The following is a 22,675-nucleotide window of genomic DNA, read 5'->3' as shown; positions in this document are numbered from 1 at the left end:
GAAAAAGCTAATAAACAAATTCAGCAATTTCAGGATACAAAATCAACATACAAATATCAGTTGTGTTTCTATGACAGCAATGAAGACTGCAAAAAGATTACAAAGGTAACTACATTTAACATAGCATAGAAATGAATCAAATACCTAAGAATAAATTAACCAAAGAAGTAAAAGATGCAGAATGAAAACTGAAAAATATATTGCTGAAAGAATTTAAATTGTGCTGAGGCATTCATAAGTAAATAAGTATTAAATGAAATAATTCAGACACATAAGCTTATATATCATTACTTTCTCTTATATGAGAAATGTAAAATATAAAGAGCCAAATAAAAGATAGATAATAGAAAGAAGGGATCTTTCTCAAATGCAAAGGTATAAAAGTAGTAGAAACAAGAGATGGGGAACAGAGAAAGGGTCAGGGGAAAATGCATTAAAGGAAAACTAAATGAGAAGAGGATCAAGAGCCAGGAAGAGGGTGATGTTAAGACATCAGTACTACCAAAAGTGACATACTAATTCAGTGCCATTTGCATCAAAATTCAATTGGCAGTTTTTGCAGAAGTGGAGAAGTTGATTATCAATTTCAAGTGATGTTGCAAGAGTTCCCAAATAGCCAAAACAATCTTAAAAGAACAAAAACAAATAGTACTCACATTTCATGATTTTAAAACTTATTGTGAAACTGTAGTAATTATGATTAATACTGGTATTGGCATAAGGATAAACATATAGATCAATAGATTTAAAAGTTCACAAATAAATCCGTACATCTTTGGCCAACTGATTATTAATCAAAGTGCTAATACTTTTTTTGGTACCAGGGATCAAACTAATGACCTCACACTTGCCAGGCAGGCGCTTATGCTGCTGAGCTAACTCCCCAGCCTAAGACCACTTAATGGGGAAAACAATAGTTTCTTCACTAGGTAATCTTATGGCATCTAGATATCTACATGTGAAAAGAAGGAATTGGATCCTTATCTCCCAGTGTACAAGTATACAAAAATTAACTCAAAGTAAGAATTAAACGATAAAACTTTTATAAGAAAACATAGGAAAATATCTTAGTGAGCAGGAATTGCAGAACATATTCTTAGATATGACACCCAAAGCATGAAGAACAAAAGAAAACTAGGCAAATTGAACTTCATCAAAATTAGAATCCTTGTGCATCAGGGAATATTGTTAGGAAAATGAACACATTGCATATAGAATAAGATAAAATAATTGTAAATCATTTACCCACTAAGGGTCCAGTATCCAGAATATATTTAAAATCTCTTGCAATTCAATAATAAAAGATAAGGCCCCATTGAAAAATGGGGAAAGAATATACATATAAATATACATACCTTAAATATACATACCTCAAAGAATACATGCAAATATCCAAGGAGCACATGAAAAAATATTTATCATTGGTTATCAGGAAACATAATTTAAAACTAAAATGAGCTTTCACACCAAATAGTATGTCTTATAATTTAAAAATAGACAATAATAAGAGTTGGTAAAGATGGGAGAATTTGGAACATTTGTACACTGTTGATAGAAATGTAAGATTTTGCCACTGTGGAAGGCAGTATGGTAGTTTCTCAAAAAGTTAAATATAGAATTTCCATATGAACCCACAATTCTGCCACTAGGAATATATTCAAAAGAATTGAAAACAGGCACTTAGGCAACTACGTATGTGTGCATATTCATAGCAGTCCTATTTACAATAGCCAAAAGATAGTAACACCACAAATGCCCATCAACAGATTTATACACACACAGCATGCATGGTTGCACACACACAGTCTTCACCATGGAAGACTTATTATTTAAAATTTATGATGCTACAAAAGAAGTACACATTGAATATAAACTATACAGTAATGTTGGAAAGAATGTACACAGTTAAAACGGCAATAAAACATTGTCTAACTTTGATGGCCAAGAAACCATTCCAAATCCTATTTTCAGTTTGACTAGAAGCAAGAAAGATATACCCAGACATTTTATCCAAGGCAAGGAAGGTGGAAATAGAAAATAACCCCCCAATTCCATGACCAAAGGAGGTGTGCTTTTTGCTTATTTTCTTTCTGGAGAATATGCTTGATTGTGTTCAGAATTCTACAACTGGGAAACCTCCAGAGGATTGACGCTAGGATTTCAAGAACTAAAAAACACTGAAATTCTATGACTGTGTTTAGATTTCTGTTACTATCACACAATACCTGAGAAAATCAATTTAAAAGAGGAAAGATGTATTCTGACTTGCATTTTCAGAAGTGTGATTTCTTAGTCTTCTTTCCTTTGAGTCGGTAATAAGCCCATGCAAGTGGAAAGGAATTCATGATAAAGGAAACTGTTCACCTCATAAGAGCCAGGAAGCAGAGAGAGAGAGAGAGAGAGAGAGAGAGAGAGAGAGAGAGAGAGAGAGAGAGAGAAATAGGGTTCCCTTTAGTCCCTTCAAGGGCACAAATCCCAATAATCAGACTTCCTTTCACTATGCTGTACGTACTAAATTTTCTGTCTGCCACCAACACTTCAATATCTGAACCTCTGAGAGGCACTCAAGATCAAAATCACAACCCTAGCTTATCAAAACTGTTGTGGAAGGCAATAACTGTATTTTAATGAAGGTGTGTAGTACAATGGATTAGATCTTAGATTTTAGAACCAGAAAGGCCTAGGTTCAAATCTGGACTCTGTCCCTATGTGACAAGGTTAGCTGTGTGACCTGAGGTTGTTTGCTTAACTTTCCTAAACTTCAGTTTCTGCTTTTGCCAAATGGGAACATGTAACTCAGTAGAAGTGTTGTAAGGATTAAGTGGAATAGACATAAAATGCCCAGAATAATACCTGGCACATAGTAGATACTCAATGCTAGTTATTTTTCTTCAAATTACAGATGTCCTTTCCCTGCTTACTCTACATCCCTTTACAGAAAAAAAAAAAAATTAGAGTCGATGGATAAGAAAGAAGAATAAAACAATAATTTGATTAAAAATGTTACCAAAATTACTATATAGATAATGGAGTAAATTTTATGAAGCAATGTTATTCAACCTTCTAAAACATCCTGTGTGAGAAAGGATAAGATCAGATTCCTCCCGGAGAAATCAAAAGATGAGAGAAAATTAAGGCAAATAGACAATTACAAACAAGAATCTTTTTCTTTTCGAGTAACACCACAAAAACCGAAAGTATCCATTCCATAAAAAGGAAAAGCACAGCTGATAGATAAATTACAATGAAATAATTTCAGTGGGATAAGTAATGGTCACAGTATCCTAGGGAGGCTCCAGGATTCAGAAGGCTATAGTAACTAATGTGAATGTCAGTATCAATACATGTTGCTTCATATCAGGTTTCCTAGCCATGAACTTTGGTCAAGGCACTTATTTCTTGAGACTTAGAATTTGTATTTATAATTCATATTATTTATAATCAGTAATAGTACAAATAAAGTGCTTAACACAATAATGAGCAATCATTAACGATAAGTAATTATACATATAAAGTGCTTTTTACATGCTGAGTAAAAACTCAATGACCAGTAGTTCATTGTTCCTCTGTTTCTATCACATAAAATGTTATACTATTTTACAAAAAAAAAAAGTACTTTTTAAAGACCAGACTTATGAAAATGAGTCATCTCTATCTTTCTTCTCATTTAAATTACCCATTATGGCCCTCCTATGTTATGTAAGTACCTATCAACCTACTTCATTTTAAATTTGAGAGACAAGAAGTTACTGTTAGTAGAAAACATAACACATTAAAGTTAGAAGCATTCTAAACTCTTCCACTAATTGACACACCATTTTTTTCTGGGACTGCTTTTACATATAGTGAATGAGGAACTTAAACTTGAGTTTTCTCCCAGTTTTAATTTTACTCAATACTAATCATTCATGGGACAAGTCATAATTTTGATAGCAAGAAAAAGGTCATGTAAATATTTGACCTCAGGGGATCAATCAGTTTATTTAATATTAGAATGATTTAAGCCAAGCACTTGAAAGGGAGATTCCAAAATTTCCTTGTTGGTTTCTTCTGAGGCTTATTTACCCTCAAAGCAAGTCTTTATAATTTATATGCATAACGCAGATATGTAAATATCATGAGTATACAATATTGATTATGTTAGTATAATGAATCTGTCCATATTCTGAGACATTATGATAGGTAATTTGTTATAGAATGAATTTGACATACAGTACTCATGACTTTCAGAGATGAGGAGCTTTATTACTATTATCAAATCTGTGGAATTTTTATATCTATACTTTGAAAGATTAAAGGTAGAAGAATCTTTAAACTTCATAAGCATGCACACACACAGACACGCGTGCGCACACACACTCACACACCCCTTACATCCTAAAGGAAATAATGTCTCTTAAATTGTACTTATATTGCAGTCATATTTGAATTCAAAAACACTTGTATCACCTCCACCCTATAAGTTAAGCAATCTATCAGTACTACCAGTAGTAAAATTCCTAGACAGCTAAAATTTAAAGATTATTAAAGGGCAAATTCATAGTCTCAAGATAAGGGCAGAAATATGGTTGCTGTCACCTCATCCCCCTAGTCTGGGAAAAGGCAAAAACTTGGTCTGACTGGGAAATTCCTCCAGGGAAGATTGCCCTCATCCTTGGCCTACATATCTTAACATAGTACCTTGTCTATTTGAAACAATAGCTATCTAGAAGCCCAATGCTAAATACAGTCTCTACCTTTAACAATCTTGTGATCCAGCCAAGACTATGCATAAACTACATGGAGCAGTATATCCACACATAATGTAATCCAGTAGTTAGTTTTAACAGTCTGCCATAGAGTTTTTAGGGTTACATGGAAGGGCTTCCAGTTGCCATTAAGAAGAAATTTCGTAGAGTTGTTTGCACCTGGAAGGCTCTAGGTCTACACACTTACTCTATTTTAAAATCTATTTTGTGTACTGGAGCTCCACATAATATTGTTTCATGGCCAAAACAAAAATCGTGAATACTACAGCTCTGATACAAATACTTCACTTTAAAGATGAGGAAAATAGAAGCCCTGAAGGATCTAGCAATTCATTCAAAGTTTCCTGTGCTTAGCCAGAGTACTATTTCCCAGAGTCACTGAAGCATCCAGGGATGTTCTAGCTTTTTCTTATGGAAGCAGTGCGTTATGATTCGTGAAAGATTCTAAACAATATAAAGGAAAAAAACTATGGTATTCTTTGTTTGGTGAAACACCATGATGAATTTAAATCAAAATCTATGAAGCAAAAGAAGTTTATTATTCAGAAGTCCCAGAGGGTTAACAGTATCAATAGGAGGCCAAGAAGTCCACAGATTGGACGATGCTCAACCAGTGAGTAAGGAGCAAGAGAAAAAGGGACACCTGTGACACTATGTCTTTATTAAGATCCATGGGTGTTACCCAGTTAGGCTTGATTCTGGGAGCTGTGTACTGGCTAGCTTAAAGAAAACACACATGAAGAATGAACTTACTTCACATGATTCTGATTTTACCATTAAGTTTTATCCATGGTCAGTATCATTGTGACAACCACAAGTTTTGAGTTGGTTGGAAAAGGAATTAACAGGTTATGTTGCAAACAGCCACATAGGGAAGAGAAGCTTTAACAAGTTTAAAGGTATGAGTAAGTTACAAACTCATTTCAGACCATAAATTGATGCCTAGGCAACAACTACATTAAACAAATTTGAGTAAGTTATAAACAACTCATTTCAGGCCAAAAGTTGATGCCCAGGCAACAACTACATTAAACAAATTAAATAATTCTAGTTCTTATGTTTTGATTCACCAAACTTCTGGATTCCTATTGTGAGAAATGCTTTTCCTACTCATCTTTAAGAATAATGTCAAGGGTGAGGTAGGGGATTAAAAAAAAGAATAATTTCTGTATTGAATTATTCTATCAAGTCAGCATCAGTATGAGCCTTAATAAACAATATTTTGTATAATCAGCTAAATTTTGTTTTAACTCCAACAAGCCAAAATCATGTCATATATTAAAATACCTTAATTTAAATGGATTTTTGTTTATCTTTGACTACATTCTTTTCATGATACTTAGATAGTCAGAATTATACATAATTGTGTTGAACTGTAATGATCACAAAGATCATTCTTTCTGGAAAACATTACATCCATATTTCTATATAAGAATAACTAAAACAAACAAGGGATTCATGTTGATTTGGTATAAGTACAAGATTACAGTAAATGGTTCCTGGTTAAACAAAAAAGTGATGGGTGACTATATTGTTACTTACTAGCAATTATGGAGTTATTTGACTTTTTTGGTGCTGAGTATTAAATATACTGGATTTACAGATGCTAATCACACTGTCTACCCCTTACACCCAAGCCCTCTTGCTTGACTTTTTTTAACATAACCATGATATGTGTAAAAAGTGAGAGTCATTATTAAAGAGGAGGGTTTTATCCAAAATAATTTTTGTTGGGTTTCCTTCCAATAGTGATTTCCAGGATCTTGTCTTGCACAACTGATTGGATAAAATAAGCACAAAGGTTTTACATTTACTAAAGGTAGGGGAAATGCTCTACAGAGTGAGTTTGGGCCAAGTAAAAGTAGAGAAATGTACACTCTACAGTATGAGAAGAGAATTCTGTGAAAGAAAGAAGATAGTAACACTGAGCTCAGTTGTGGCTACCTGCTTCTATTTCCTACTCCCCAGGCTGGCACCAGGTCTAAGGCCATCCTGTGGAAAACTTACTAGAGTTCTTGAAATAAAAATTAGGGATAGCACTCTCTGATTGGTCCATGTGCAGAGCTTTGGGGACTGCTCTATGGATGTGTCCTGGAACTTTGTATTTAACAGGCTCATGCTCTCTTCCCCAGCCATTTTGCCCTACCCTGACTCCTGCCTCTATATCACAAATAGATTTTTGAGACAAGATTACAACTTTGTTCTCTAAATTCTCAATAAAACTCTCACTCTCCAAAGGCACACTAATTGGAAGTATTTCCCCAAATATAATAATACAGCCTGAAAATTTCTTCTTACAATAGCCAGGTTCTACTGTGGAGATGCAGGTATATTAATCACTGTTATTTAGAGATATTATTTTAAGAAATTGACTCATATGATTATGAAGGCTCATAAATCACAAGACCTCCAAACTGGAAACCTAGAAGAGCTGATAGTATAGTTATGGCCAAGTCCTACTGTCTAAAAACTCAAGAGTTGATTGTGTAAATTCCAGCTCAAAATCTGGCAAGCCTCAAATCCAGAAAGTTTTAATATTTTCATTTTGAGTCCAAAAGCAAGAAAATCTTGATATCTTTGTTACTTTTCTCTCATTGTTGAGACAAAATACCTGACTCTCAAAATGAAGGAAGTAAATGCTTATTTAGCTTACAGTTTTTGGAGGTTTCAATCCATACTCAGCTGGCTCCAAGGCAGGGTGACATAGATAATGGGCAGTCTTTATATTGGCCACAAGAAACAAGAGCAAAAAGGGAGAAATAAAAGAGATAGCACTCTCTGAATGGCTTCATGTGCAGAGCTTTGGGGTACTTCACTGTGCTTGTTTTATCCAATCAGTTGTTCAAGACAAGATCATAGAAATCACTATTAGAAGGAAATCCCACAAAAATTATTTTGGTTAAAGCACTCTTCCTTCCCTTATATTGTATGCCATCTACCCACCCCTGAGCAGATGCAGCACTCACACTACCAATTCCAGCACTAGACAATGAACAAACAGTAGATTCAGCCACCTCCATAATTGCATAAGGCTTTGGGGGAGCATCCAGACACAAACCGTAGCAATAACCCAGCAAAAACAGTCAAGTAGAGGTGTCTCCTCTTACCCACAAGATAGTCAGTCACTTTGCTCTATTCAGGCCTTGAATTGATTGGATGAAACCCATCACATTATGGAGGACAATGTGCATTACTTAGTGTACCATTTCAAATGGTAGTCACATCCAAAAGCAACCCCATAGACATACCCAGAATAATGATTCACAAATAGCTGGACACCTAGTAGACTAGGAAACTCTTATCTCACTGTCAGTAGAGATAGTACTAGGGGAATCATTAGTTCCCTCACCTTCCATTCTAATGTGGACCAGAATCTCCAAGAAGATAGTTTATTCTTAAAATGGCATAGATGAAATGACCCAAATTACTAAAGATAACTCTATAAATGGCAGAAGGGTAAAAAATTACTAGATAGAACTGCCTTCACACCCACTGTAAATTTTCTTTATTTGTACTTGCCCCACTTTGAATTTGCTCTTCTATAGGTGTTTAGTGCAACGATGAGGATATCTAGCAAGTGAGCAACAAGTCTTAGAAAAACATGGAAACATAGCTGTAGATAAAGGGAAATTATAGAACCTGTATATAGAAAAAATCAGAAAAATAATCTAGACACAAGAGGTTCATGGAAACTTTAGATTACAGTAAAATAATCAATGAAAGACACAAATAAACATAGAAACTCTATAATCTAGAGGAAAAACAAGGAAAGAATGAGAATATTAGAGAATGACACAAGGCTACAGAGATAAGAAAACCAAGCAACTTCTGTCTCTGGCAGGAAGCGTCCTTGACAGGAAACGGAGATTTGCTTTCCAGATTTGGCCAGTTGAGGACTAATATAGTTGCAAGTTCTAGGGTCAGGATCTTTGTCAGGAAGTTCTATAACAAGACTATGATAAATCCACAAGAGGCTAAGGTTGTGAACAGATTTCAGTATCAGATGGTACAATTGTAATAACAAAGCCAAGAAAGAGGGAGATAGGGAAAAATTTACAACAAGTCTTATTTAGGAAAAAATAAATCTCTCCAAGGACAGGTTTTATAAGAGGGATTTACTGGACTTGGACTATACAAATACTAAAATAGTAGAAAATGTTAGTCTTGCTGTCTGTAAAATTCATAGCGGTTGATCTTTTCTCAGGAATATATTACAGTAAATTCCATGGTGATTAGCATATTTTCCTCCCTTCTTGAACATGAGCTAAGCTGGAAGGATTTACCAATCTAATTTTCATTTTGTGGTTATAATTTCAAGACTACCGTAAACTTCTTTTCCACTTATAGTTATGCCTTTTCTAGATTTCATACTCCCACTCATTGACAACTACACTACAAAGCAATACATAAGTTTTACTTATGATGTCACATATGTATTGGTGAATGAGAGCACTTGTTCATTCATGTAGCATGTACATTGACTACTTTTATATTCTAGGTATTGTCCTAGGCACTGGGGATATAGCAATAAGAAAATCACACAAAACCCTCCTCTGAAAAAAATTATGTTATTGTGAATTTTCTAATATATTGTTTAGAAGACTTGATAACTAGGACTTTTGACCTATCCTTGTATATACGTCAAGAATTTCATTTAAGCCAGAAGCACTTTCTTCTCTGACTATACTTTAATGGCTAATGAAAGCATATGAGTTTTAGAAAAGCACTTGTATTCTTTCTCCAAAAATGACAGAGAATTGAAGCAAACAGATATCTTAGTGACTTCAAACATCTGACTCACACAATATACAGTTTCTTCATACCCTAAACTCGAACTTTCATCTACTCCTAAATACATGCCTATGCCTAATTTTTAAGCTCTTGTGCCTCTTGGAGTCAGACACTTTAGGGTTCTCATGCAGAATCTACAAACATTTGCTAAATACTTGTTAAAAGTCAGAAAAATGGCACTCATATCAACATCCATTTCTTTCTTACATAACCCTGCAAGAGGTATAGAGAACAGATATTCTTAAAATTTCACAGCAAGACGTGTCAATGATTTAGGGTCAATAAACTAGAACATGACCCTTGCCCCCTGGTGTCCTTAGGGGGGACACTTTTTCCTTATCAGTTGCATACTACTATCTCATACAGTAGTCTTAGTGTTAGAAGCAGGTATGTACAATCATCTTGACTGGTCGAGTAGCTATTTTTTCCTTTAGACTCCACATATGCATGGGCATACCAGGAGAGCAGGGAGACAATGGTAATGAAAACATCATTTACTAACATAGGACTGAGATCTGAACCTTTGTCCCTTTTCAGTTTGGCATTGGAAAATGTTAGGTCTGAGCATTCCCAGACATGTGTATGAATGTTGAAATGTATTAAAATTCTACTTTGCCACTGAATGGTAGAGAAAAATGTTTTATTTTGACTCAGCTATAGTAGCTAATTAGATAGAAGCACCGGTTTTGACAATCTGGAGAATCACTGATTGTGGCAATCTAGAGATTTTTATGTGCTTTTTTCTGTATATTTTGTTTCTTTTTTTTTCTTTTCACCTTTCTACTGCATTTACTACATGCATTGGCACAATGGATATCAACAGGTGTTGCAAATCCAGAGGGTTTCTTGGATCATCAAGTAAGTTCGCCAACATATGCAAGGGTGAGGTAGACAGAAAAAATGAAAATGTGACAGATAATTCTTCATGACCCAGTAGAATCAATTATTTAGTTGTATACCAGCTCCCACTAGACCTTTCTTCAAAGCTTCTAACAGAAAATAAACTGATTTTCTATTCCAGCCTTCTATTCTCTTGTGACCCTGTGGTGGAAGTAGTAATGAGAAAAATAAAGACCCCAAGGCCTTAGTAAATACAAGTCACTGAGTGCCCTGGAGTACAGTATCAGGTGACTAGAAAATATCCTCACAAAAGTTAAAAAAATTGATAGCTGTCATGAGTGGGAAAAGTCAGCTACAGTCAGGTTATTGATCATTCTGTTGTTGAAAAATTATGCTCAGTACCTGAACCCCTGGAAACATGAACAATGAACAGAAAACATCTTCAAGATACAAACTAAGCTGATTTGAATGAGACACCAGACCAGTTGAAAAGGTAAGGGACATAAAAGTAGCTGTGCCCTTAAATTCAATCATTGACAAAGTCAAATGCAATCATAACCAGTGATGCCCCAGAAATTCCATCGTTATTTTTTTCTGCCTCTGCAAAATAATACTTTCTCATCTCATCACATTGATAATGTACTGTCAGCAATGGAAGAACAAATTTTGTGTGATTTTTTTTTTAAATTCAGGCCTAAGACTGTTACTCAGAGAATGTTCTTCGGGAATCTCAGAGTGCTAAATTGCCTTCCATGTTCTTCACTATATCCTTTGAAGGAAGTCTAGACAGAAAATCTCGAGGCTCAAAAGTTATTTCCATGCAAAGCTGTGCAGACTTCAAATCTTTAAAGTCTGTTTTCAAACAATTGCATCACGACTTTGTCCTGAAGGAGAAACAGAATTTGACACAATTTATGATTTAACAAACCAGTGCATTCAGTGTCAAATATGAAGGAGAGGATGAATTCAGCATTACATACAAAGTCAGTTTATGTTTTCTAAAACTCAAAAAGAAGTATTTAGTCTGTAACTTATTTCAAAATGTTAGTAAGACATGGAAATGGGAAGAAAATCTGGTGATAGATTTTAATCTCATCATATTTCAAATGTGCATCTGCCAGCTAACTTACCAGTCAACAGAGTTTTGGCAGGAACATGAGATGGCTACAGTAATACAATAACCACTCCTAATAACCACTCTCTAAGCCTCCATTTCATCATCTGAAAAGCAGGAGAGTTATTTAATATCATTTTAAATGCTTTCTAATCCAGTATTTCCTTAATTCAGAATCTCCTCTGCAGGTCCAGTGGTCACTTCTTCAGTGGTCCTTTTCCAGCTCTGAAAGAATCAGCTCCTTCAGTAGACAAAGTTCTTTTCATGATTTCATTATCCTTGAAAAGATGCCTGAAATTCTCTAGTAGGCAAAATTCTAAAATAAGCCTCCAAGATTCCTGGTCCTTGGTGTGTACACACTTTCTCCCAGGTATTTAATCCAGCACTAATCTAGGTACTGCTGTGATGGTATATTCAGATGTAATTAAGGTCCCAAATCAGATGATCTTAAGATAGATGAGTATCTCAAGACTGAATTGCATACACCCTTTAAAAGTAGGAAGTTTCTGGCTGATGAAAAAGAGATCAAAGGAACTTGTTCTAGCAGGCTTACAAAGCAAACATTCATCTCATGAACCACTTGGGAATCACAGAATAAGAAATTGTAGAGAGCCTCTGAGAGCTGAGAGTAGTCTCCATCCCACAGCTAAAAATATTCTGCAAACAATCTACATGAAATTAGAAAATGCCCTGAGCTCAGACAAGAATTGCAGCCTTAGACACCTTGATTTTCAGCTCAGCGAGACACTGAGCAGAAAATTCAAGCATGTTGTACGCAGACTTCTCACCTACAGAAACTGTGAAAACTTACCTAAAGTTATGTTAGTTGAAGTCATTAAATTTGTAGTAATTTTCATACAGCAATAAAAGAGTAATACAGGTTCTTTTAGACTCCAAGTCCTGGGTCCAGCTGGTCTCTCCATTTTTCTTGCTTTAAATTTCCTCTAGCCTGAAAACTATTTCCTCTTTTTTACATCGTTTCTCTGAACAGATACACAAAAAATTACAGATAATAAATTTGTAAGTGAAACACTGTATCACTTAGCCACTGTTATTAACTTTCAGGTCATTACCAAAATTAAAAATATGAAATACAGTAATGTGAATTACATACCAAATCACTCAGAAGAATGAAAAATCAAAAATGATTTCATGTACCTTATAGACAGAATTTCAGAATTAATACAAACTCAGATACAAAAATCAATTCCTTATTTCATTATTTAGGACTCCTGATCCATACTAATTATATGTCAGGTGACAAAGGTACCATGGTAAGTAAGACATATCTACCCTCGTGGAGCTGATAGCCCAATGCAGCATCGTCTTGTAGAAATATAATGCATACCACATTGGTCATTTTCAATTTTATGTGATCTATCTTCAAAAAAGTAAATAAAATAGGTGGGATTATTTAAATAAATTTTACTTAATGCATTTTAACCAAAATATGTTTAAACATGTAATCTGTGTACAACATTAGTAATGAGGTATTTTTCATTTTGTTGTATTAAGTCCTCAAAATCTGGTCTGTATTTTATACAGTGTATCCCATTTTAGACTTGCCACGTTTCAAGGGCTCGGTAGCCACATATGGCTCATGGATGTTATATTGGATAGCATAAGGCTACTTATATTATACCACACTGATAATTTGCTGTGCTATGAGAATTCCTGAAGGTTATGGAAACATGAAGGCAGGACACTGAACTTAAACTGGGGAAGGGAGGAAGTACAGAAACTTCAGTGTCAGTCAAATGAATGCTTGGAAAGGGGTTGCTCCACAATTAAGGTATAGTATAGGTAGAGAGCTGGAATCTATGCATATTTATACTAAAAAGATGCAAAAAGTAGATGCAAAATTCAAAGATATTTGTGCTCAAATGCCAGAAGAAAGACAGCAGAATATATTTCTTTCAGGGAACTGCAAGCATTTTAGATACTGTTGGAGTATGCATGGGGGTGAAGAAAAAAGACCCAGTACCCTGTCATGGAATTAGCTTCCCTGAGTGTTGATCCAATCTGTCATCTTGGCCTCCTGCTGCTTAGAGTGCCTTATAAACAGATCCTGCCGAGTCTTTCCTTTGTTTGGAAATTTTACTTTCTAAATCCATCTTTCCAAACTTATCTTATAGCTGAGACCTTGAGAAAGGTTAGGCTTAAATCCACCAGAGTGTTAGTGAAAATCACCAAATAAAAGGCTATCCTTGGGGCCCAAAATAGTAGTTTTCCAGGGCCTCAGGTATTTGGTTTATATTGCCATTACTCTGAGCTTTTCTCTCTGGACCCAAGGGCTCTTTTTTTTCACTGTAAAAACAATGATAAAACTACCTGTAGTAGGTACTTACAGTGTGCCAAGCAGAGTGATTTGCATGGATTATCTTTTCTTTTTTTTTTTTTTTTTTTTTTTTTTTTTACTAAACAGGACAGTATATTTGTTTGTTCAATACCATCACAAAATGCCACAGAGTAGGTGGGGATTATCTTTTCTTAATCCTCACAGTAGCACTCTATTTTAGGTTTTTATTGCCACTCTTTGTTTATAGAAAAAAAAAACTGAGGCCTCAAGTGGTGAGGTGACGTGTCTAAGACAGTGAAGCAAAAAGTGCATACAATTGGGATTCAGACTCCAGTCCAAGTTCAGAGAGGCAGCATTTTGCTACACTGCATCTTTACCTTCTTCTATATACACATGCATAGGCACACACTTGGCAAAAACTTAGCCCTGAGAAATACGTGGTTAGGTTTGACCCAGCTTTCGAGAATGTAAGATAGCTGTCGTTCTGAGGAAAGGAATTCAAAAGGATGGTGATATTATGGGGCAATTTTGCTTTCAGAGTAAATTCATCTAGGCCAATTTTATCCCTACCCTGGACTCTAGGAGAAAAACATGCACAAGAGAGATTAGGTAATAAAGTTAGTGTTATTCTCTCTCTCTCTCTCTCTCTCTCTCTCTCTCTCTCTCTCTCTCTCTCTCTTTCTCTCTCTCTCTCTTTCTCTGTCTCTCTCTCTCCCTCCCTCTCTCTCCCTTCCTCCTTTCCTCTGTCTCCTCTTTCTCTTCTCTTCAGTTCTCTTCTCTTCTCTTCTCTTCTCTTCTCTTCTCTTCTCACATCTTTTCTTTTTCCATCCTCTCTTCCTCCTTTTCTCTGTCTCTCTCTCCCTCTTTCAGCAGTGTCTCTAAGGTGCTTGCTTATCTGCAAGGAATAAGGTAAGGTAAGGTAACTGAGGGTTCAGGGTTACTAGGCTCATTTGTCACCTCTGTTCTTGTCTATGATCCTCTAGAGGAGAGGAAATGGATGGTAAAAGTAGCAGTCATTCTGAGCAGACAGGATGACCTACCATTTCCTTTCTAGCCTCATTACCCTTGTCTAGTTGTCCCCTATTTCTATCTTTGTGGAGAGTAATTAAGCTGGCAAGCACTGGGCAGTGTTACCTGAAGCCAGCTACAATGTTCAAAAACAACTCAAAACATTCTTACTGGTCTGCTGTTCTGGATTAGGGATGCTTTGATTTGTTTTGTTCTGTTTCCTCAGTGACTGTGATCTCTAATTTGCCCTGTGCTTTAATAATAAACCCATCCTCTTCAAATGGCAGAAGCCAATTCTAATCATGACACACAGAGATGGGAACAGAGTCACCCAACCCCTACAGAGACTGAATCAAGATAAACAACCTAATTATTTAACTCTTTCACCTGCTGTTGTCTACATTCTATCAAGGAGAACATTTGCTTAACCCCTATTGCACTCCACTTGTTTTTCATTTGTCCTTGAAAATGGACACTTGGTAACTTTGATACAAATCTCCTCAACACACTTTTTATAGGTACGTGGCTTCCTATAGTGAGTGAAAAATCCTCATGAGAGTTATGGCATCCATAACAACTGTCTTTTAAAAGATACTAAGTGAAAAGCATCGTGCCCCTTCCCTTATTACAGTAGTTTGCAAAGTGTAGTCTATGGACCAACAATACCCATCGTACCTAAGAACTTACTAGAAATCCAGTTTCTTACTCCCATCTCAGTTATCCTGAATCAGAAACTGGGGCTGGGAAAATATGTGGATTTAGTGGGTTCTAGTGCATACCAAAGTTTGAGTCACTTCCTTTTTTTTTTTTTTTTTTTTTTTTTTTTTTTTTTTGTCTTTTTTCTTTTTATTGGTACCTGGGATCGAACTCACGACCGCCTGCTTGCAAGGCAGGTGCTTATGCCGCTGAGCTAAACCCCCAGCCCAAGTCCCTGGTAGACTAAATCCAGAGTTAGACAGAATGATTAAAAGGCACAAACACAAAGTAAAGGGAGAAGTGTATTTGGCTTTAACGGTGATTCTTAACCTTAGATACATTTAGAATCATGTGAAGAGTTCTGACAATACCAAGGCTTAGGCCTTATCAGTGAGATTCTAACTCATGTTGTCTGACATGGGGTTTAGACATCAGTATTTTTTAAGAACTATCTGGGTGATTATAATATGCAACCAAGATATTAGGAATAGTATTTTTAGAAATATAGGACAGGATATAACCTAGAGGCCTTTACCTTTTTAGTTAACAACTAATTCCAGCCCTGGCTTGGATCAAATGAATGAACTAACAAGCACTGAGTATTTGTTGTGTACATAGCTGTATGCCAAGCACTATGCCCACATATTCCTGAACAAATACTGAGAGCAGTCATTGTGGAGTATCTAAGAGGAGGAATTAGAATAAAATAGTTCATTCACAGAAACCAATATAGAGAAGGTGCTCATCATAATCATTCAAGAAATAAATGAAGGGAAATATGGGAAAAATCAACCATACACTATTTAGAATTGATCAGGTACATCTCAGTTTAGATGCAGAAGGCTTGACTAAATGACCTAATATTTCTTCTAAATTTCTTCCAGAGTACTATGAAAGAACATAATGGCAGATATCACAGAAGTTATTTCAGAACATTTAACATGATGGAAAAATATGAGATACTGTCTCCAAATCTATTCTCATCAAAAACTTTGAGATGACTCAGAAAGCCTTAGGGAGGAATTAAGTCAAATATTGCTATACTCATTTTACAGACTGGAAAATTGATTCACAGTTGAAATCTTTGCATGCACAGCACCAGCTCCTCTTAAGAATTTGTTAGAAATGCACATTTTTAAGCACCACTCTAGTCCTCCCAAATGAGAAACTCTAGAAGGCCCTACTGTAAAATCTGTGTTTTAACATTTTTTCAGCTAACCCTAATACATGGTCAAGTCTGAGAACCACAACTCTAGTGAGTTCATTTAATGACTCGAAGGAAGAGTCATTTTCCTTTTTTCACATCACAAAGTAGAAATATTCACTGAGGAACCTGTTTATCTGAACCCAATCACACTTTCTCCAAATTGCACTGGAAAATGCTGAGATGCGCAGGATGCTGTGAACACTGACAATGTGGCTAATGGGAAAAACTGGAGAGTGGAGCTCTGAACCCTGTCACATGCTTGCAGTCTGACACTATGAAGGTCACCTAACATATCAGAGTCAAAATCTGGCACATGACAGGTGTTCAGTAAGTATTTGGCACCTGAGGACTTATAAAACAGGATGAAAGTACCAAAGGAGGTAGAGTACATTGAAAGAAGCAGAAGTCAAATATATCTGAGTTTACATCCTAGCTCTGGCTTTGAGCTAGTGTTTTGACCTCCAGCAAGACACTTTCTACTTTGAGGTTACTTTCTTCACCTTGGAAAGTTCAGGAGAGAAGTTTGATGACATGATCTCCAAGAGCTCTGTTGGAATCTAAATTCTTTTGTTTAAAATCTACATTGTGATACTGAACAAATTTAGTAACCCAGACAAGTTTTTTAAATATTGGGTCATAGAAATGCAAAATCTACTGTAGCCTTAATGTATACATGATCAATTTTCAGCAGCAAGCAAATAACTACAATTAATGTACTACTACTATGGTAGGTGGTTTAACCAATACTATGTAGCAAATAACCATCTGCAATGACCTGCTTAAGCACTGTACTGATACATTTAATAATTAGGGTTGCCTATTTTCTGAGTAGTATACAGAGGGTTCTTTATGGTGGCAAGCTGTTTGGAATAGTGGTTAAATATTACACACAACTGATTAAGGCAAACTGCATATACAGGATTCTAAGTCTGGGCCAACCTCTCTTCCATCAACATTGGAAGGTAAAAATTTAGCAAAGGATCAAGAAAAACCCTAAACACAGATCACTGGGAAGGAATGCAAAAAGTGAAAAAAGCTCGGCAATTGAAATAAGATATACCCGCATTCAAATCCCTGCTATGCAGTAGCTGCGTGAATCAGGCATCATTAAGTATCTCTGAGCCACAGATTCATCTATGAAGAGATATTAACACCAGCCTCATATGGCTTTTCTGAGGATTAAATAGGACAGTAGACTGTGCAGTAGTACCAACATAAACACACTCACACCCATCTCCCATATGATCTTAAGTTCTCCACAATGACAGTTGATATCCTATAAGTGAAACCAAAAGGAGCTGCGGGGTATTAGTTACCTGCAACTTAATTAACAAAAACGTACTTGACAAGTATATGCTACATTCTGAACTTTGTGCATGATCCAATGAGACATATCCAGGAAATTGTAGATGAAATCACACATAATTGCAATATTGGACTATTTTAATGGACAAACGCAGCAATGTTATGTGGTTCAAACTATGATATGAGCCAGTGCACCATTTCTTTCACATAGTCTGATTCTGATAGATGACTGATATGCACAAAAATAACAGCAATTCCCAAATGTTAACCAAGTGTTAAATATAATGTAAAATATACAACATGAGGCAATTGCTTGCCCTAGAGGCAGCCAATGTGCTATCTCTCTCTTTTGGCTAAGCAACAACAAAGATCACTGGGCTTTCTGAGCTGCTTTTTACGACATAACTTCTTTTTGGCCTCCCATCTGGAGCTGCTGCCTTCCTTCCCTGCCTCATGGAGATAAGGCCAGTGCAATATTCACTCTCCGCTGCAGAATACCCTCTTGAGGAGCCTTGTTGTTTCAAGCAGAAGGATTCAGTACAGTTAAGGAGAAGCTAAAATAAATAATAAACTTTGGTTCATGAGATTCTGTGAGTCTCCTTCCTACTGGAATAGGCTGTTTCATAGAACCAGTCTCTGCCAAGAAGCAGCAGCAGATGAATTTTTCCTGGTTGTAATCATTATGATGCCTGCAAACTTTTCATTATAAAAATACATGCATATCTCACAAAGTTCTTCTTACTTTCATTTTCTTTGGATGACTGCTGTGTTCCACACTCACCGGATTAGACATATGCTGATTTTTCAGACACTGTTAGTTTAGTTGTCTGAACTAAATCACCCAGAGATTAAGGCTTACTAAATCTAAGGAGTAATTGAGGTTGCTTTCCAAAGAACAGGTTTCCCCAAACCAGCCCCACTCCACTTGATGAGCTATTCTACTATGTACAAGGTCTAGCTGATCATCTTTTGTCCCCACAACCTTCTTTTATTTATTTAACAAATATTTATGTAACATGTACTGCTATGGCATCGGCATGGTTTGTTCCTGAAGAGTTTTCACATGTTTCAAGCTTATGAGGATGTAAAATCTGGTGGGACGTTTAAGAGCCAGAGCCTGGCACGAGGAGATTTGGTTATCAGGGCTGCTCCCTTGGAGGGAATTGATGTGGGGATCAAAAATTCAAGTCAATTCTGACAAGAGAGTTGTTATAAAAATCTTCGTCCCATATACACTCACTCTGGCTTCCTACCTTGCCATGCTATCTCTGCCTCTTGCATGTACTCTCTCGTGATGGCATTTGCCGTTAGGCTGAACGTATAGGCAACCTAATTTTGGATTTTCAATTTACAAAACTATGAGCTAAGTTAACTTCTTTTTTATAGTAACCCAGCCTCAGATATTTTCTGAAAGTGGCAGAAAATGAATTCATACACTCATCATGTGCTAGGCACTCTTCTAGGCAGTATACAAATATTAAATCATTATCTTCCTAACAGCGCAGTGAAGTATTATTATTATTTAGCCCAGTATGTAGAAGAGAAATATGAGGCAGAAAAGATGAAGTCACTAGCCTACAGGTACAAAGCTTTCAAGTGGAAGAGCTGGTATTTGAACAGACAGTCTGTCTCCAGAGCCTGTTCTCTGAGCTCAGATATCTTGCCTCTTGAAGAAAGGCTTTTTGAAAGGATATGAGGTAGAGTGAAGGCCAGAGGCCATTCTCAGAAACACAGTCGCCTTTCAGTGGATCTGGAATTGAGGTATATTAACTAATTCTCTAAAATATATCCTCCTTATCTTCCTAAGTCAAAGTTCAAACTCTGATCCTTTTTCAGAGGCACTGGAAACCCTTCCTGAATTTTGAAGAAAACTTATCAGGAGTAATATAGTTATTGGCTATAAACACCCATTTCCATAGCACATTATTATATTTAAAACTGAATAAAGTTCTAAGATTTTGGGTCCCTGAACACCAAGTATGCAGTCAAACCAAAATAGTTTCCAAAGCAAATTTATCAGTTTCTTTATCAAATTAGTTCCCCTTCCTTCAACTGTAACATGCAGACCTGATCTCAGAGTTGTCACTCAATATGGGAAGTGAAAAATAAAAGTCATGAAATGCTGTTAGTCCTACATTGGATTTTTTTATTTTCTAGTTTACCAACCACTACCCAAGTCACTGACCACATCCATGTCACTTCCACCTCCCTGAAGTCTGTACCTTTTTGACTGTCTTCCTGTATCTAGCATAAGCCTCATGGAATGCTACCCCAATAGTCTCAGAGAAATCCACACATAGTTTAGTATTCTCCTGCTACCACCTTGAAAGTCTCAATAATTTGGGGACATGGGGCCCTAAATTTTCATCTTGAGCTAAGTCCTATAAATTATGTAGTTGGTTCTTCCTGTCTCTCCCTTTCTGGACCCAATTTACACACGATCTTTATTACCAGATTTGTTTATTGATGGCAATAATAATTTGCAGTATGTCAAATGGCTTTCCAGTGCCTCTAGAATAAAATATAAACTTCTCAGCAAGACTTTCAATGTCCTGTGTTACTTAGTCTCTGTAAATTTTTGCACAAATTGTATCCATTTTAAATTTACTAGTAACCAACTTCACTAAAGAAGTTAGTGGCTCACACTTTGGAGTCAAATGAACCCTGTAAAGGGTCATGATTTTATACTATTTGGCTATATGGTCTTTGGTAACCTTCCTTAACCTTTTTGAACCTCAGTTTCCTCATCTGTAAAAAGGGGATACCAACAGTGCCAATCTCATGAAGTTAAAGAAGATGGTCAATACAAATAAATCTCTAAGCACAGCGTCTGGCTTCCTACTGATGTTTCAATAAATATTCACTATTTATACTGTAGTTGCAACTTTTGCAGAACTGAATTATTTGAGAAGACAATGTGCATTTATTGTAATCTAATTGGCCATATTTCTGGTACCTGGGTTCAAATAGTTGCTGTCATCTCCCTCTACCTTCCTTTCACGTACATTTCAACTATCCTCCTCTGGCTGCAGATGACCGTAATTTGCAGGTCGTTGAGCTGTGTTAATCACCTCTCTCTTTCCTCCTTTTGTTAGTGAGAGAACAGCCTAATGGCAACAGAAAGTGCAAAGGCACACATGAAGAGGAAGCAGCACACTTGCCAACTCAGGTTTCTAAGCGAAACAACTCTAGGAGTGTGCATTCAGGCTTTGAGTTGCCCTCCTTCCCAATACTGTGGCTAGTCATCCTCTTGTCATACATCACGGTGCAACCATGGTAGACCATGGGAGATACACGGACATTTTACATGAGCACGGATCAGGTAAAATGGTTCTGGGATAGTCTGAATTATATCAAATCAACTGCAATTTTGCAACAGTGTTTCATCCTGATATGTTAAAGTAATTCACAACATAGCGAAGTGGCTCATGCTATATAAAGAGTAAGAGACCCAGTTTGGGCTTTCTGCATGGGTCCTTTACCACATCCCAGTGATGATACACACGACAGCTCTTGGAAGAATCATTCCCTGTTCTAGTTTGAATATGGCTTGACCTGTCTCTCAACTTATACAAGACCTTAACCTCCGAAGTGATACATTAATAGTATTGAGAAAGTGAAAACTTAATCTGAACATGTGTTCAGCAATGGGCCTTTAGGAAGTGAGTAGGATTAAAGTCATCAGAGTGGAGCCCCATGATTGAATTTTTGATGATTTTTATAAGAAGAGGAAGAGAGACCTGAACACATATGTGTCCCCTCGTCTCACCTTGTGTTACCCTTCTTTGTCTTGGGACTCTACCAATACCATATGAGGTTCTTAGAACTTGCAATTATAGAGCCATGAGCCAAAATAAATATATTTTTTTAAATAAAATAGGCTGCATCTTGTGTGACATAATGAACAGACTAATATAGTTCTTATCCCTTCCCACCCATTTACAAAGATTTCAGCCTTCTCTTAGAAAGGGGTCCCTTATTCAGTTGTACAGTAGAATCACTGTGAAACTTTTGAAACATACTAATATTGAGGCACATTCAATACTGAATAGTGAAGTGGGGCCCTAGACGTCATAAGAGTAGCATACTCCACAGATATTTTGAACATGCAGCAAGAGCAGAGAACTACAGGACAAGATGAGAACAGTGGCCTCTTAGTTAACTTTCCTGGTCGCCAAGTCATTCTCTTTCAAGAACACCTCAGTGACACCTGATACTTAAGATATAAAGCAAAGAGGCCCTCATAGGACCCCATTCATTTTGCTGCCACCCTTACCCATGCGCTCTCTGCTGTAGCCATACTTGGATTTTTAGCAGTCTATAGAGGCTCCACCTATACTAATCTCATTGTAATTGCCATAACATCCTCTAAGGCTTGACCTGGGCAAATGTTGCCTTCACTACAAAGACTTTGCTTGCTCTCAACTCCCTTCTCCACGTAAAACTGGGCATTCCTGCCCATGGTGTTTTATGTGTACTTCTGTTGATTATATTTCTCTCTCCTTCATCAGGCTATAAAGCAATGAAATTCATTTATATTATAGTTACTTTTGTATCCCCCACTACACTGAGACTAAAAGAATCCTATAAGTAAGTCTCTAATGAAACCATTTACTCTAACATCTGGAGAAAGCTCAGATGTGTAGATGGCTTCTGGAAATTGAATT

General features: G+C 36.4%; 1 protein-coding gene across 2 annotated transcripts in view; it reads left to right on the top strand.

Annotated features, from left to right (window-relative positions):
* The window catches only part of Trpc5 (transient receptor potential cation channel subfamily C member 5), a 301,642-nt gene that overhangs the window by 56,995 nt on the left and 221,972 nt on the right, over positions 1-22,675 (top strand). The window lies entirely within an intron of this gene.

The sequence above is a fragment of the Cavia porcellus genome, unplaced genomic scaffold, assembly GCF_034190915.1.
Source record: "Cavia porcellus strain 051 isolate PalLab524CR breed Dunkin Hartley unplaced genomic scaffold, mCavPor4.1 scaffold_3, whole genome shotgun sequence".
Lineage (NCBI taxonomy): Eukaryota > Metazoa > Chordata > Mammalia > Rodentia > Caviidae > Cavia > Cavia porcellus.
This window is presented reverse-complemented; position numbering and strand designations above follow the sequence as displayed.